This window comes from Ailuropoda melanoleuca, chromosome 9 (assembly GCF_002007445.2).
Source record: "Ailuropoda melanoleuca isolate Jingjing chromosome 9, ASM200744v2, whole genome shotgun sequence".
In the NCBI taxonomy this organism is placed as follows: Eukaryota; Metazoa; Chordata; class Mammalia; order Carnivora; family Ursidae; genus Ailuropoda; species Ailuropoda melanoleuca.
Window position 1 is genome coordinate 80,921,412 of NC_048226.1, and position 6,506 is coordinate 80,927,917.

Here is a 6,506-nt window from a genome sequence, read left to right on the forward strand (position 1 = left end):
CCCCCTCCTCCTCCCCCACCCCCATGTGTGAACGTGCGGGCTGGAAACCGAGGAAAAAACCGAAAGCTTTAGGAATAATGCGATAAAGACGAGGACCTACCTTGGGGGGCTGGGGGCAGGTGGGGGCTAGTGCGTGGCAGCCAAACCGATGGTCCCAGAGCACCCGGAGATGCTATCATGAACAATCAAAAGAACTCTAAAAGTGCTTCTACCTTTTCGGATGTTACTTTCCCTTCTCCCTCCCCATTAAACGACGCGGAATTGTGTGTGTGCGTGTGCGGCCCCTCCCCCGCCTCTTTTCTAGGACAGGAAGAAGTCTTGGGACACCTAGTCGGTGGTCAGTGTTTCCCATGCATTGGATGGCATGAGGGTTTGAGGAGAACAACTTGAACTCTATCCTGAGTTGGAGAAGTGCGGACTGGGGTTGCTATGGTTTTCTGAGCTAGGGAGAAGCTAGCAAGCTCAATGGGTGCTTAAAGGGGGTACTACAAAATAGATAAAATGGGAACATTACTCAAATGCTACAAGATTAATACCTGCTGATCTTTGGGGGGTTAGTAGCAGATAAGAAACTCTGAATTAAAACATGGCATTCTTTTTACTACTTCACATCTCCAAATACTCTCATTGTTAAGTGAAATTCCCTCCACATGAACTTACTGAATTGAGCGGGTTTTTTTTTCTTCTTCTTCTTCTTTTTTTAACTTCTAAAGATCAACAATGCATAAAAGAGACCCATGACAGGATTCAAAGTATAGTAGGTGTTAAAAACTAAGTAAACATTTCTTGGGCGTTTGGACTTCATTTTCTTCAGTTGGGTGACTTTAAGTGGCATGTTTTTCCTCCAGTGAAAGTCAGTTTAAAGTAATTTTGTGCTAAAAGGAGAAGCATCCTTCCTTCTCCAAACTACAAAATGATTAAAATTAGAATTTTAGAGGTACAATCATGAATCTGTGAAATGAAGATGAAGTAATTTCCTCCAAAATATTTTCCACTAAATGATTTTTGCATCTTTTAAAAGATGAATATATTTTTGAAACATCAGAAGTGAGAAAGCCAATCATCAAAAAAAAATTAAAACATAAGTGTGTGCTTTTCGAAACTTACTCCTTTTTCTGTAAGGTCTTTATTTCTACTTAATATACCTAGTCAGGTAGATATGTGATTTCTTTCTGTAGCACTTTTATTCCAGAAGGATTTTAGTAGTGGGTCCCATACGCTCTCTATGAGTAAAAAGGCAATAATTCTTTTGGAATAGAAAAACTAGTCAGGTAAAAGAGTGGTCAAAATACAATTTCACAATGAGGCAAACTATATATTCCCTAAAGGAGTGAGAAGACAATGAACCTTAGATGTATGGAGTTATTCATATGTTATCATCAATTTAAATTAATTTGGGAACAGAGTTAGATTTATGTATAGTCCTGCTTGCAGGGAAAATTAATATCAAAATCCTGAGTAAATCTCACAGTCAGCTACTAATGACCACCTGCATATTTCCACACTAGAGTCATTTAATACTGTCCACCACCAATTTCCACTGTAAAAGGTATTCATATATTAAATATAGACCTTTATTTTCTTTTTTAAGCCATAAATTAGCTTACCAAGTTTTATGGAAATATGCACAGCACAGTGAGAGGCATTTTTATTCAGGGAGAAAAAAAGTATCTGAGTGAAACATTCTTTAGCCATGACTAACTAAAAATATTAGATCAAATAAATTTTGAAGTAGGCACCTCAATAGTAAAACCGTTTGTACTTAAAGGGTTAATACCACCTAAAACTGCTGGAGCTGGTATCTAACTGATAAAATCTGAGGCTAGAGCATCTCAGCAGCAAAGTGAAATAGTACAATATATCACAAGGATTATCCCCTAATCTCCTTCTGCTCCCCAAGATTTAAATGGCATTTTAAAGGGGGAAGTAATCTTCCTCTCCATCACCCTCAAATCTAAGACAATCGTTAAGAGTGTAAATTTACTCACATGAAACAATCATTGATTAAATTGGTTCAAAAAAATTAAATTACATGCTTTTGCAAGCACAAAACCCTTGAGATGGCTGGTGTTTTTCCACCTGTAATAATACAAAATTTGACCATTAAGTGTACCCAAAATTATATATTATATAAAAAGCTAAAGCCAAAGGTCTGAGGGTGAATTATGTCCTTTAATTGAAAGGATAAAGTTACCCTTCAGGTACTGAAGCCAACAAATTCATGGTCACTTAAAAATTTAATGAATGAAGTTTCACGGACTCAATTTTGCTAAAGCTTGCCTGAGAAATGAAGAATCTCTTCATGTTACTTTTTGTATTTCAAGTTAGAGTGCAGCAGATCAAAATGCTGTCTGTATCAATCCATTTACATTTACCACAAAAGATCTGTAGAGAACTTAATAAAAGCACAAATATTTTTGTAAACTTTTTCAAGCAAATTACTTATTTATTTACGAAATAATTTATGAAGAAAATTTTTACCTCATGCTTTAGATATATTACATATGCTCTTGATTGACACAATATGTTTAAGCTCAAAGGCCCTCATAGCATTTTTTAATTCTAGTAGGAATATTTCAAAACAACCAACTAATACATGAGATCATAATTGTTTGGCAGTTGTTTTTAATATATAAAATAAGTTATGTATATTGTTTTCCTTCAAATGTTTGTTGATTTGTTTTTATAGTCCTGACATTTGCATGGCACAAACTGAATTAGGGGAAATATTAAAGATTTATTTACATTTATTATCTTCTGCTGTCAAGCATATGTAAAGCTCTTAAAAACTATTTTCTTCTTTTGCTCTTATTTGCACTGCATTTCTGAACAATGCAGTCTGGATGTTAAAATAACAACCTGTACCTTTATAGGATACATCAGAAAATAAAGAAGAAATTAAGAGAAATTTTTAAAAGCAAACAAAAGAAATAACTTCCAACTAAAATAGCTCCTTTCTAATCTTTCGTAATTATTTGAATTCTGGAATATTCTTTTATGGCTGGACCACTGATGAAACCTACCTTGAACTGTATTAATGTTTATTATTTATTAAAATTACATAATGCACTTTTTCTGCTTTATTATTTAAACATCCTTTTTTCCCTTTTCTTGCAGTTTATTCAGTAGAGATACAAAGAGGGTTTAGTAGCTAAGCACAAGCATACTTGTTTTACATTTTCAACCTTATAGCACATAACTTACTTACAGTTCCAGTGCCTGTAATCACAATGATTTTACCTGATGGAACACGTATCTCAGAAATGTAATCCAACTGTTTACCCTAACACGTCATAAATTGCTGTTCCTTTCAGAAACCTCAAAGATTGACAACCCTTGGTCCTAAACGCCTGCTACTATAACATATACTATCAAGAAAATATTTGTGTATTATTTGCTCTCAATTTAGTACTAAATCATATAGAATGGAAGACCATTTGCCTTCCAGCATATCAAAAGCAATTGTAGAAGTAGTCTGCCTTCCTTCCTGGTAAGACCTGAAGGTACGGAGCATATCAAAGATGAACTTCCCTGAGTCTCTTTCTTCTTTCAATCACACACCACTCAATTAAAAAAAAAAAAAAAAAAAGACTTTTCTACACAAATTATGATCATTTTCCAAACTACCTATTGCTGAACACCTCTGGGTGAATTTATTAAAGATAAAATTCAGCTTTAAATAGCCTGTATCTGGTTTTCAAATTCACACTTACACTTGCCAAACCTCCCCCTGCAATATCAGGCAACTGCCTAGTTAAACAGATGGGCCTTGCAGCCCACCCTAAAAGCCAACAAACATAGGCTTTATTTAATTAAAAGAGGAAACAAATTTCTGAGGTGTGGACACACACAGGCGTGCATACACACACACACACACTCACATATGTGCGCGCACGCACGAAATCCCTGCCAAGGGTACCCAGGATAATAATGATTATTCTTACTTTTTCAGTAGGTTTTATGAATGTCCAAACATAGACTACCCATTGGATTGAAAGGAGAATTCAACAGGATCACTCAGTGCTGTGTATTCAAACCAAACCATTATGGGAAGTAGCTGGGCTCACTCCATTCTCTTAAGTTAATAGAGAGCATTTACATCTGAATTAACCCGGATTCACCATGTGACCCTGAAAAGTAGCTTTTTCCAATGTTCTTCATATTTCTACCCTCTGCTCTATTATCTCCTCCTGCTGCACTCTCTCATCACATCCACTCTCCAAACTACCTAATTAAGTCTCAGTTGTCTATAACCGAGCCCAACACCCAATTTTGCCTATTTTTCACACTGAAATGTTCCACCAGAAATTCAAACCTGTGAATTTGAGTGATACGAAATATGTCTAATACCATAATTTAGGAAGAGGAGGCTATAAAGAGAGACAACATGGAAGGAGGAAGGAAATAGACAAACCCTATCTCTGTTAAAGTTATGAGTCACCCAGACCAGAAACCTCAGACATTTGACATCTTTGGTAATACCCTCTCCCACAGGCCCCACATCCAATCAGTTACCAAGTCCTCCCATTGTTTATTTTCTAAAGGCTTTTGTAACTCCTACTGCCTTTCTTTCCATCCACTTGGACCCTTCACAAATTAAAAAGTTATTATCTCTTCCAAGACATCCCATTGAGCTTCTCCTCCTTAGTCTCCCGCCCTCTCTTCATTCTTCTACGAAGCTACCAAGTCAGATATCTCCCTTCTGCATTTTCTATTCCTTAGGACACAAACCCCTTGACTCCCAAATGGCAAAAGAATAACCGAAGTGCTGTAGGCCATTCAAGTCCTCCCATAACCTAGTCCCAAATAACTATTCTGGCCTCATTCTTCACTCTGTTCTTCCATCCAGGCTAGTCTACTGACCCACCGACTGAGACAATCCCCACATCTATGTGCTTTGTTTTATACTTACAGCCACCTTCCACTTGGAAGGCTTTGAAGGGCCTTTCGTACCAATTCTCCATGTCAAATACCCTCTCTTTTTCTAAGGTCAAACTCAGATTCTGCATTTTGTGTGACACTTTCCGCAAACTCCAAATCAGAATCAGCAAGGCAGGAACTAAGCTTCTATGGGACTTGCTTCTCCCTCTAGCTGGGGATTCATCAGAGTCACTTACATAATGCTGTTTGTTGACTTTATCTCCCACCCCTGCTAAACTGTAAGATTCTTGAGGGCAGAAGACCATCAAGTCCCAGGTGTTCAATAATATCCATTCAGTTGAATTTGGAGATTGGAACAACCTTGTTACATTGTATTTAGAAACACAATATTGAGCCCACGTTTCAGATGTTCCATGTGGCCTTCTCTTCCTTTCTTTCTCTTCTTTTCCCTTTAATCCATACGGGTGATGCATCACGTGCCAATTGAAGCTTCTGGGTGGTCTTCATCTCAGCAGCATATTTTTGGCAACATATCAGAGAAGACGTTTGTCCTCCTCTGAAATGTTGTCCTCATTATCATTAAGTTTGGGTTCATAATTCCATGTTGCTCTAAAAATAGTGAATTAAATGATCTTTAACTAAATCCTAGGCATTAAATGCGGGGGTTGGAAAATGAGGCTGAAAGCTGAGATAGTTTAGATGGGAAGGGATTTTTTGTAGTTTTAGAAGCCAGAGCATGAGTTAGGAAAGTTATAAGACTAAGGTGCAGATAAACAATCTCTTCCAACATTAATGGTGTTTTTCTCTGTATTATTTAACATTAAACTATCAAATCATTTTAGCATAAGTCTATCTATTGATATCTATTAATTTTTCCAGATTAAATGATTAAACATTAAGGTGATATTTAATTGATGTTATAGATCCAAATGTCCAGATGCCCGCAGGGATCACGTTTCATAATATTATGAATCCTGTGGAAGTGTGTTTGTGTGAGCCAGTACGCATGTGTGTATACATGGGTATGTGTCTAGGAGTGTGTGATCATCTGGAAGATGAAAACTTTGGTTTAGTTAACATTCCATCTTGGTGTTCACAGAATTGACTTATCCTTGGTGCATCTAGATAACTTGAAAGGGGTGGTGTTTAGACAACATAGAAAGAAGACTGTAGACTGCCAGCTTCTGGAAGGAAGCTACTCTCCACATTCTCTTTCTGTCATGAGAGGAGAAACACTACATCACCTGGGCTCCCTTGCTATTTGGTTTCTGGAGAGGTTTGAGCAATAACACCATTAGCTCAGGGAATGAGAAAAAAAGACAGTCGGTACTTCTTCCCCTAATTCCCTCCTGTTAGGCAGCCCTTCTACCACGGCTACACTCTTATAGGGTTCCGGAAATAAGCTCCGTATCCCTTTGTGATTTTCGACCTAAAGGCAGCTACTTCTGGCTGTTGGTAGACCTTAAATGTGTCACCATCTCTTTGTCCCTAACCCCTGCTTTGTAAATGGTCCTTCTTCATTAAACTCCCTTCAATTCTTCTTTGAGCATGCCATGTGTTATCTGCCTAGACTCTGGCTGATATAGAAGGACTGGTGATAAAATCATCTTTGGACTAACATAGTC

The 6,506-nt window shown here is 37.3% G+C and overlaps 1 protein-coding gene across 1 annotated transcript in view; it reads right to left on the minus strand.

Annotated features, from left to right (window-relative positions):
* TRPS1 (transcriptional repressor GATA binding 1) overlaps positions 1–214 on the minus strand; it is a 253,709-nt gene extending 253,495 nt beyond the window's left edge. Inside the window, exon 1 of the mRNA XM_034668548.1 lies at positions 101–214. The gene's annotated coding sequence lies outside the window, so the exon portion shown is untranslated. The remainder of the gene's footprint in view (positions 1–100) is intronic.
* Between the last annotated feature and the right edge of the window lie 6,292 nt (positions 215–6,506).